Here is a 6,374-nt window from a genome sequence, read left to right as displayed (position 1 = left end):
GCTTGAGAATGCAGCATCGTTGACTACTTCACCTCTCCTCTCTTGTTCTAGGGATTTCGGGACTGTGGAAGTCAAGACACAAAGGAATGGGTGACAGCAAAGGCCGCTGCTCCCAGTGCTGGGGACCTGTGGACAATTGGCGACGTGTGTCACGAGGACGTTGTCCCTAATGCACCCTGAAAGCAAAAGTATCAAGAACACAGACTTGTTTTTCATCATCCACGTTCCCCTTAACTTCAATGGCGATGATCTAGTCTTAAAACCAACAATTGGACAGCCCGAGTCCTTACGTGCAGAATTGAAGCAGGTGTTTGGAAAGTGCTGTGGGGCTACGTACAAGAATAGAGAATCTCTCCGTGAGAACCGCATGAAGATATTCTGAGCACTTTTCACTTCCTCCCATAAAACTTGATCAAAAACATAGAGAAAATAAAACTTATGTGGTTCAATTCCAAGAATTTTTTTAAAGGAGCCTCTGAAGATGGTCTAAGAGCCAGATCTATTAGCTCACTTTCAAGCTAATGCTCCAAAAGTGTGATGTGATCTCACTGTGGTTTAAAAAAAAAAATCTGTTTAAAGGTATAGAAAAGAAGAATAACTATTGAATAGGATATTTAGAATGAAAAACTGGACGCAAACTGTGCTGTCCACTTTGAAATCATATAAAAAGCAGTAATGCGGATAGCACTATATAGCAAGAAACTGACTGATATGCCTTCTCCTTGAAGATAATGAAAATCCAACTGTGAGTGCTTGTCAGGGCCTCTTTGAAAATTCTGCATTTCCTCTGCACGCCCTCAAGCACACTCGTGTCTCATGGCCTTATCTGACACTGTCCCAATCTTATAGGAAATGCTGGGGACTCATCATTTGTATGACACGACCAACTATCCTTAGTGCCAGTGTATAGCTCAGCAAGGTGTAACTGAGACTTTTTCTTATTGTTGCTGTTGAAACTATAGAAGATTAAAGATTTCCCAAAGTTCAATCTAGGTAATCCCTTCTGTAGGATTAACTCACTGAACGGCTTTCTGCATGTATTTGTTTCAGAAAGAAAAAAAAAGCAGATTTCAAATCCCTAAATCTGGAGGTAACATTTTATTTATTGTTCAGATAGCATCATGGATAACTTGTGCGTGTGTGTGTGTATGTGTGGGTGTGTGGGTGTGCTTTTTACATGTTCACAGTTTATCCCATGAGAAATCTAAATGAAAATTAAAAAAACTCTAGTTTTTCACAAACTATAATTACTTTAATTACAGGATAATTATATAAATAATGCATTTGAATGTAGGTTTCAGTTTTCTTTGTTTTCTAAATATTATCGTCTTTCAGTGTTTTCAGACGCGTAAACAGGAAACATTTGAGTTTAGATGAAGAGCAGGTGAACTGTGTGTGATACAAGTGGGGACAATCAAAAGATGATTAGGCTATTGAAAACTGCCTAACTAGGTGCTAATTTTTAAGTGAGCAGGTGTACTTAGTCATTATAACTTTAAAATGAAAATATATTTGAGTTAAACCACCCCCCAACATTAAAATAACATTAGAGGTCTGGCTGGTACTGACTAAATCCAGCGAAGGCAAAAGAGGTGGAAAACCAAGAATAAGGCAGTCAGCCTCTTCGTAGGCATTAAAGCGAAAACTATAGGCTTCAAAAGAAAAGTTGAAATAGTTTCACATTTTATTGACTTTCTTAAAATGTAGCCCAAACATCATTAACATGTTACAAAGACTAATATTTTGGTTATTGTTAAAAGATGATTAACTTTGCACAGGAATTGCACAAAGTAAGAAAGATCGGATAATTAGCATGGGCCAAAATCAGTTGGTGTCATCCACCCCACGCCCCCTTCATTTGTTTTTCTTGTTACCACTGAAACGCACCAACATACCCTTAACTGCTCACATGGAAAGCACAAAGTCTTGGTTCTAAGACAAAGAGAGATGGTAAGTTTGTGACTAAAGCATGAACATTAAATTTCAAGGTGGTGTGACGTACAGAATGCTAACTGAGCTCACATAGGGCTGTACCTGAAATTGAAAGCCTAGTTTTCATCAAGAGTTAATGCAACTAAATAAAATAAACTCATATAGCATTCGGTATGGGGCTATTGTAGATCTATTAAACACTATGGAAGAATGGAAACTGTTTCTAAGTATCCAGGTGATGTTCAGAAAGTTTAGCTGTTTAAAAAATTTGTCTGCTGTGCGCAAAATCATACCTCATGAGATCAGAAGGTCTAAGAGTTTGTGAAGGAGAAAATATGCACTGCTACAAACTCAGATGGATACGAAAGGAATCTGATGAACTCCGTGTAAATTATTTGAGAGGGTGATGCAATTAGCTTCCAGCTCTTGTCCAGTGACCCTTCAGGTGTTGCTAATGGTTTCGCCCTTTGACTTCCCCACTGTTTTCCATCATCCACGATGTATTTTCTTCCAGCACCAGATTACTGATAGGTGCTACTCTGCATATATTACAGTAAGTTTTGTCTGCTGAGTGCTTCATTCATCGCCTCGGAATTTTGTTCTATAATAATAGAGCCAACTTTATGGAAGTTCTTGGTGCCCTATTCTACTTTTTTTGTCTTATCACCAGAGGAGGAAAGCAGAGTTGCATTTGATCCCATCTATTTTGTTTGGCACAATGCATTTGCAGAAAAGTGTTCTTGGCAGATATTTCAAAAACCTAGTGAATTGTGTCCATCAGAAATCATTAAGAGTTTTCCCGTAGCTTGTTATTACAGGGTATCCCAAATCTTTTAAAAAGAAATGGGAGATATAAGTGAATGCATTTATTTATAAACCCTGATATCAGCTATCACTCACTCCAACATGAGATGACTCCATTTTGACCCTGGTGTATTCAAAATTAGGTCCTTGTTGAGTTTGTATAGGGCATTTACTTATGATTAGCAGGTTCAAAATTTTATTGGAGAAAATGGAAAATTTTCAAGAGGAGTTATACAGTGCACCCAGAAAAACCATCCTCTGCCCTAGAGCAGATTTCTCAAAGCTTCTCACCAGTAAAGACTGGAGACAGGCTGTGCTCTCTCAGAAGGGATTCTCCTACCCACCACTAAGGTAATAACATTATTAGTGTTAAATAAAGAAACCAATACCTATATTTTAGGAGCGCTTGTTTGTGGTCATGATCTATTAAGAAAATTATACAATTTCTCATGCTTTGGTTTTCGATCATCACTTCTGAAACATAATGAGTTTCTGTTAATATTATTTCTTCAAATAATTAACCTGGAGCATTCTTATTTATCAAGCTGCAGATAGGTCCTTCCTTGAAATATTTTTCTACCCACACTCAAAACGAAGAAAAGTCGGAGTTGGTTGCATAAGTGAAACTATCTTGTTTCCCATTTGAAAACATTTTGGACAAGATGTAACTTTACAGAGTAGTTAATAAGATGGAAACATGGTACTTTTAGGGCTCTCTCAGGTTTCAGTGACCCCCCCCCCGCCCCGGGAACCAGTGACTCATGGAGGCTTCCTGCTCTCTCTAAATTAAGCCTCAGACACCAAGAGACACCAGCAGTGGCCAACACAGTATTTGTAAGACATCCCATGCACACTTGCGTGTTTTCCTGCTCAGGTACACGGTGCCATCGGGCTGTGTACACAGACTGACCTGGAACACAGCACAAGATAAAAAATCAACAACGTAAGTCAACACTATTTTTCTAATTGCTTACTTCCAATCACGCTGCAGAGCAAAGTGGTCAAATTGAAAATCAGTCCAATTCTATTACCACGGAAGAGTTACTCTGCAATCACATGCCTAGAGAAGAAAAACGAGAGCTCTTTCCTTTACCAAAGAAGCCCTTCCACGAGGCAGCTGATTTTATTTGAATTTCATTTTCCATGTTGCAAGTTACACAACTGTCAAGTCTGTTGCTGTGTGTTATGACCATGTACCTCCCCAAGGGGAAAAAAAATGGGCAGTTGGTGCTTTTCGATGTGGGACAAAAGCTCTAGCAGTTCCTTCTTAGTGGGTTTCACGAATAATGCCAGCAATTCCCTACACTTTTAGGCATTTGTGCTCATAATTAGCATTCATTAATATCTTTTCAAGTATACCATCTACAGCTAAGCTCTTTTTCATAGCCAGGCTTCTCTAAAGGATTTTCTACCCAATTTCTCCACTTTCTCCCCACCCCATCATGATTTCACCTGCTCTCAGACACCATTTTTGAACCGCATATCACTTGCTGAGTTCAACGATCAAGTCCACATGGCCAGAAATAAAGCTGATGTTGTCCTTGATGTCTCAGGAACTTTCCACCTGAAGGAAACCATCCCTCTGTGCAATTTCTCACTTCATGCCCTCTTCCGCACCTTGGGACTTTTCTGGTGTTTTCTTCTGTCAACCCTCTGTTCGTTCCTTTTTCATCTTCTCTGCTATTTCCTTCTCCTCTACCTCAGTTCTAAGTCTCCTGTGTCCAAAATGGTAGTCAATAGGCACAGGTGAGTATTAGCCTCTGAAATGAGGCTAGTTCACATTAGGATGTGATCTAAGTGTAATATATACACAAGAATTTGAACACTTAGTATGAAAAACTCATGTAAATGATCTCATTAATAAACAGTCAACTTGCATTCTTTGCAGTAGTTATGTTTCATAATGCTCTGGGAACACAAATTAGTGAATACTGAACCATTGCTCCCGGAAGGAATACAGGGTTACATTCCCGTGATCCTTTGGTCACAACACTTTCATCTTTCAATCAATACATAACCTTGTGTTATGTGTGTTTTGCATGAAAGACATTCTATTTAATCTAGGATCACGGCCAGTAGCATTATAACTCGTGCCTGAGCAAAGCATAATCTAACACACGGGTTTCCTCCACGCGACACAAATCCCAACCTTCTTGTACTTAGGAATACGAGACAGAACTTCAACACTATAGTTGGGGACCATTTTAAGTAGCAAAATCACCCCCAAAAAGCAAAAAATGTGGAAAATGTGGCACTGAATACACCTTGCAAAGAACGCTTGTTTGAAAGTGTGAGAGCTGCATGTGGGGGAGGGCATCGCTTCGTTTGACCTCAGCTGGGAATGTGCATGCCCAGTGACTCAAGTGTTCAGCACTCTGGGCATGTCTGTGAATGGCTGTGAAAGTGCTGGGTGCATGGATTTGGGGGTCACAGTAAATTCTAGCTAGTAGATAAATTTACAAATACACAATCCACAAATAATTAAGATCGATTATATTTTACATTAATTACATGTTGAAACGATAGCATTTTGGATATATTGAGATAAGCAAAGAGCATACTAAAATGCATTTTCTCTTGTTACTTTTTTAAAAAATTTAACATTTATTATGTTTTGAGAGACAGAGAGTGAGTGGGGGAGAGTCAGAGAGGGAGTCACAGATTTCAAAGCAGGCTCCAGGCTCTGAGGTGCTGGCAGAGAGCCAGATGCAGGGCTCAAACTCACGAATGGCTAGATCATGACCTGAACCCAAGTCGGATGTTTAATCAACTAAGCCACCCAGGCGCCCTTCTTGTTACTTTTACTTAAAGTTGCTACTGGAATAGATAAGAATACAGACGTGGCTCACATTGGCTGTCATTATACTCCTATTGGTTATAAATGTAGGAGTTTCTAAATGGTGTTATAAAGGTGGGCATTTCACAGGTCTGGTCACTCACCACAGGTTACCTCTCTCATTCTCATGACTTGAGATAACATGTAGAGGCTAAAGATTCTCCCCACATCTGAGGGTCACCCTCCCATCTGCTGTTTCTTTCTTTCTTTCTTTCTTTCTTTCTTTCTTTCTTTCTTTCTTTCTTTCTTTCTTTCTTTCTTTCTTTCTTTCTTTCTTATTTATTTTGAGAGAGAGACAGACACAGCACAAGCAACGGAGGTGCAGAGAGAGGAGAGAGAGAATCCCAAGCTGGCTCTGTATTGTCGGCACACAGCCTGATGTGGGCCTTGAACTCACGAATTGTGAGATCATGACCTGAGCCAAAATCAGGAGTCAGACGCTTAACCGACTGATCCCCCCTGGCGCCCCCATCTATTCACACCCCCAGGTGCCCCATCTATTCACACACCACCAGACACCCCCATCTATTCACACCCCCAGGGACCCCCATCTATTCACACACCTCCAGGCACCCCCATCTACTCACACCCCCAGGCGCCCCATCTATTCACACACCCCCAGACACCCCCATCTATTCACACCCCCAGGCGCTCCATCTATTCACACACCCCAGGCACCCCCATCTATTCACACCCCCCCAGACACCCCATCTATTCATACCCCCCCAGGCGCCCCATCTATTCACACACCCCCAGGCACCCCCATCTATTCACACCCCCAGACACCCCCATCTATTCACAC

Source organism: Hyaena hyaena, unplaced genomic scaffold (genome assembly GCF_003009895.1).
Source record: "Hyaena hyaena isolate Hyena2069 unplaced genomic scaffold, ASM300989v1 scaffold_496, whole genome shotgun sequence".
Taxonomy (NCBI): Eukaryota; Metazoa; Chordata; class Mammalia; order Carnivora; family Hyaenidae; genus Hyaena; species Hyaena hyaena.
Note: the sequence above shows the minus strand (reverse complement) of the source record.